The following is a 4,997-nucleotide window of genomic DNA, read 5'->3' as shown; positions in this document are numbered from 1 at the left end:
AGTTTGCTGAGCTCATCTGGCTCTTCTGGAGGAAATGCCCTTTACCTCCACAGAGGGAGGGTGATTGAACCTCCTGCCTATACTCCCCACCAGCTTGGGTTTAAGGGATGCACCATATTTTCTTCTTTACCACCAGCCTTTTAAGTTCTCAAGTTTATCCAGTCAGAACCTTTGAGTTTCCCAAGTGTGCACCTTATCTTGGGTGATTCCGTTGGTCCCATTACAAACTTGCAGCCCCTCCCTTCTCCTGATTAATCCCTAGATGTGATTTGGGCCCTACCTCCTTTGGAGAAGGCTTGATCCTCAAAATTTGAAAGACCAACTTTCCCTCTGTTCCTCTTTGAATGGGCACGGATGTGCAACTGAGGTAACATCAAGTGTCAGGGACTATTTGGTACTCAATACTGTTGCATTGTATTCCTTTTTCTCTTGAGAGGATACCTTGTCTGCCTAATGGTGTGTTAACATGAACATTAGGGAATCTAGATGTGGTACCAACAACCCATCAAGTTACTTCCATGTTGGTTTCATTTTCTTTTCCTTTCAAGAATGGACTTAGGATTCAGTTGGAGGTGTGAAGAGTGCAAAACCCAATCAGGTAAACGCCTGGAGATCTCTAGTAATAAGGTTCAGCTTTCAGTTGGAAATTGCCATTTCAGCTAGGACCTCAAAAGAAAGTGTGGCCAGATGGGGTATAATAGTTTCTGAGGAGGCTCAGGAGGGATCAGAAGCTAGAGCATGAGAGTCATGCCCAGGTCTGAGCAGAGGGCTTCCTGCACCATGTCCACTCTCATGAATCAGGAGCCTAAGGTGGTCCTCAAGGACATGCAGGCCAAGGTCCCACTGAGAATTGGCATTTCTTTCCTTACAAATGAGCAGATTTTCCCTTTGCATCTAGATGCAGATTAGCCGTAATCCAAAACATTTTGATTTCTGTTCTGATGTGTGCCATTCATAGAGGTTTACAGAGCAAGTTTCCCTGCTATCTGGAAGTTGAATATTCCTAAGGAATCTATTGTAGGCCAAATTGGTAAAATTCCTTTTGTAATTTTATTGGCCAGGCTGTGTTTCTGACAGCAGGTCTTAAGGGAGTTCTTTAATAAAAGCCAAGTGATGTTTAGAAAGAGAAGAAGGGAGAAAGAGAGGGAGAAACATTGATGGGAGAAACATCCATCAGCGGGCTCCTCCCACCCCCTACTGGGGGTTGGAAATGGAGCCTGAAAGCAACCATTGGGTGCAAGGGGGGATGCTCAACCAACTGAGCAACACTGACCAGGGCTTGCAGTCTCTTTTGAGGGGAGGCTTAGTTGTGACATGTGAGCCCTCTGTGGTCATGGATTAAGGGACACCCAATAAACTGAACATCTCAAAATGTATGGTTATTTTTCTCATTGCTAGCTACCCCATGCTTTAGAAATCTTTTGTGCTGCTTTTACTCTTTCTAATTTAAAATGTCTCCAAGGCCAGAAGGTACGCATTTTGTGGGTGTTCCTTAATCTTCCCCATCTGTTTTATTGGTTGGAGCTTAGCAAGAGGCGGTGGTTGGCCAGGCACTGCTGCCTACTCCAGGTGCTCTCAGTCCTTCAGTGATAATCAGAAAGTTTTTCCCTGAAAAGGGTGGGACCATCTCTTTGGTTTCTCAGTACTCATTGCACAGCAGAATTACAGGTAGGCAGTGGGTAGATGTGGGAGGGGTCCAGTGGTCATCTCACCATTCCTTGGTGCCTGGCAAGGTGCTTGTCTTGCCACCAGTCAAGGAGAGGCAGGGCTGAGTGGCTTTGTAGCCCCTAAGCACAAAACAGGATTGGGGTTAATTGAGATGCTCCAATTGTTGTCAGAGCAGTGCCTTTTGCCCTCAGCTGGTTCCTCTAAAAGGAGAAGGACCAGGTTGCTCATGCTCAGCCTGAGAAGATGCCTTGCTCCCGCCCATTTCCCAGGATTTCTTTAAGAGCCACTTCATCAGGATGAACAGCCAGGCTCCACGCAGACTTCTGGAACTGACATGCCAGAGCCTGCTGAGGGATGAAGCCTCGGCTATTGATGCTGTGGAGTGACTGCCTATGGAGCTCTTCCCACCTTGGTTCACAGCAGCCTTGGCAGGGAAGCACAGCGAAGTCCTGAAGGCCATGGTGCAGGATTGGCCCTTCCCCTGCCTCCCTCTGGGGGCTCTGATGAACCATCGGCAGCCTTACCATGATATCGTTCAGACTGTGCTCCATGGGCTCCATGCCCTGCTTGCCCAGGAGACTCAACCCAGGTGAGGGGGATTCAGTAGCCTGGTTGGGCCCTGGGGATCTGAGCAGTTACATCTGGCATATGGGAGCGTACAGGGCCAAAGGGAGCGCTCAGGGAGGCCTTGGAGCCACTGCTGGCGTCATTCTGCCACAGGCATCACGTATATAGGGCTGATGAAGATGCAGAGGGTGACCGAAGGGACATGAGCCCACCCTTCCTGGTGGCACCCAAAGGTACCCCAGTAGTGCAAGGAGCAGCTGATTCCTGGGGTATGGAGTAAAAAGCCCATCGGGTGTCTGGCCCAGGTGCCCAGATTCACAGTCTCATGGTCAGGGTCTCATTCCCTGTTATCTTAATGCACCCCAGTCTATTTCCTGTTTTCTCCACAGGAAGTGGAAAATGCAGATGCTGAATTTACAGAAGGGAGCTCATCAGGAGTTCTGAATCATGTGGGCCAGAACAAGAGCTGATGTTTGCTCACTGCTGGAGCCTGAGGTCCCACATCAATGAGGAAGAGGGGGAAAGTGGACAGCTTAAGGGCAGGGCCAAATCCATCCTTGGCCCCCATGGAGGTGTAAGTAGACCTTTGCCTTAAGAAAGGTGTTCTTGATGAGTCCCTCAGCTACCTTATTAAGAAAGTCAGTGAGACGAGAGGTTTGCTGCACCTTTGCTGTAAGAAGCTGACAGTTTATGCCGTGTTGAAGCAAAACATTAACATCCTGGATATGGTGCAGCTAGACTGTCCAGGATTTGGAGGTAAATTGTACCTGGAGTCTGTCCACTCTGAGGAAGTTTGCTCCTTACCTGGGCCTGAAGGTCAATCTGCGTCGGTTCCTCCTCTCCCATGTCTTTATGTCTTCTCACACCACCTTGGAGCAGGAGGAGCAGTGTGTTAGCCTGGTCACCTCTCAGTTCCTCAGCCAGTTCTACCTCCAGGAGCTCTATTTGGATGTTGTCTCCTTCCTCAAAGGCCGCCTAGACCAGAACATCGGGTGAGGTGTGGTGAGGTTTCTCTGCAGACCAGCGCGAGCCACTTCTCATTTCAGTCCACAGTGAAGGGACCTCCTATGTGCTGTCCATCATCAGTGATAGAGAGCCTGAGTCACTAGAGGGTCCATACAGTCAATGTCTTGTTCACTCCTCTGTCCCCTTGCATGTTGTCAAGTAACACCCCCACAGACTAAGGTAGGATGTATGAACTCAGAAAGATGCTATTAACGAGACTCCTTGCTGGGAATGGAAGTAATGGGGGTTTCGGGCCAGTGATGGTAGATTGGGAATCCTTATAAGAATTGTCTAAAGGAATATTATGCAATAGAACCAAGGGGAGAGGGCAGTAAAGAGAGGAAAGCCCATCAGAGGTGAGGTTTCAGGGGTTAAGGTCCACACTTAGCGATTTGGTGATGGCAGCCTTTAAATCCAAACCTGCCTCGAATCACCTGTCTGCCAAGGCTTGCCAAAGGCTCCTGATAAGGGAATGCCTGGTAAATGCAGGGTTCTGGAGGGAGGAATCATGAAAAGGGATAGGTAGTTTGTAGACGATGCAGTGGACTAAGTTCCTGCAGGGTGGCAGCCCCCGCGGATGTTGCTCAACCTTGTCCAGATTAGCCATTTTTGCAATTATGCCAGTATCTTCATGGGCTAAGAGATGAGGGAGACAGGTACCCAGGCTGTGGCTGGAAGGGAGCCCAAATTGAAGGCATTTCGGGTCATGTTTCCAATACTAAAGTTCACTGGTTGCTTCCTGCTTGAGACATTGGGTCAGGCTTCTTTCTGAGCTCCCACCAACTTTACCTCCCATCATTCATGCTCACAACACCTGTGTGTATGAGGGTGGGGTGTATGATGTGCTCCACATAACAGATGAACAAATGGAGTGTGTGAGGTCTCATCCAGTTGAATCCATCTCAGAGCAGATAAGAGATGGAGAAAGGATTCCACTCAAATTTGCACTGACTTGAATGACTCTTTTCACTGGGTAACATCCTGGGTTTGATCATTATCTGGAAAACTTTAGGCTTTGGTGAAATGGACCTCTTTGCCTTAAGGGCCTGGCTCGTCCTCACCATGCTCTGCTCCCCAGGTCCATCCCCCTCACCTAACTGTTCTATGTCTCCCAGCTGCCTGAAGACCCCTTTGGAGACTCTGTACATCATTAACTGCCCGCTTTAGAATGTGAATTGAGACATTTATCCCATCACCTGAACATCTGCCAGCTGAAAGTCCTGAATTTAAGGAGGCTCAACCTGACCAACCTCAGTTCTGGGCTCCTCCTATTTCTGTTAGAGAGAGCCTCCCGCACCCTGCAGGACCTGAACATGGATGAGTGTGGGATCATGGACCCCAAGTTCATGAACCTCCTGCCTGCCCTGAGCCACTGCTCTCAGCTCATGACCCTAAGCTTCTGTGAAAATGCCATCTCCATGACCATCCTGGAGGACCTGCTTCGCTACACCATCGCGCTGAGCAAGCTGAATTGTGTGCTGTACCCAGCCCCCCCTGGAGAGTTATGAGGAAAGGAGCAGCACCATCCACCTGGGCCGAATTGCTCAGGTGCATGCCTAGCTGAAGCATATGCTTCAGGAGTTGGGCGGTCCAGCATGGTCTGGTTCTCTGCTTACCCCTGTCCTCACTGTGGCTGTACAACTTTCTATAACACAAACCCCATTCTGTGACACTGATACATGTCTGTCTAGCTGAGTACACATCTCTTAGGCTTTACTCTGGACTCTTGGACACTGAAGCCCAGAAATAAGTGTATC

At 49.2% G+C, this 4,997-nt stretch overlaps 1 pseudogene across 1 annotated transcript; it reads left to right on the top strand.

Annotated features, from left to right (window-relative positions):
* The first annotated feature begins 2,741 nt into the window (after window positions 1-2,741).
* On the top strand, window positions 2,742-4,748 carry LOC307096525 (melanoma antigen preferentially expressed in tumors-like; annotated as a pseudogene). The gene is made up of 2 exons: window positions 2,742-3,227; window positions 4,472-4,748. The product of its transcript is annotated as a melanoma antigen preferentially expressed in tumors-like (transcript).
* The last annotated feature ends 249 nt before the right edge of the window (window positions 4,749-4,997 follow it).

The sequence above is a fragment of the Cnephaeus nilssonii genome, assembly GCF_951640355.1.
Source record: "Cnephaeus nilssonii genome assembly, chromosome: Y".
Classification (NCBI taxonomy): domain Eukaryota; kingdom Metazoa; phylum Chordata; class Mammalia; order Chiroptera; family Vespertilionidae; genus Cnephaeus; species Cnephaeus nilssonii.
This window is presented reverse-complemented; position numbering and strand designations above follow the sequence as displayed.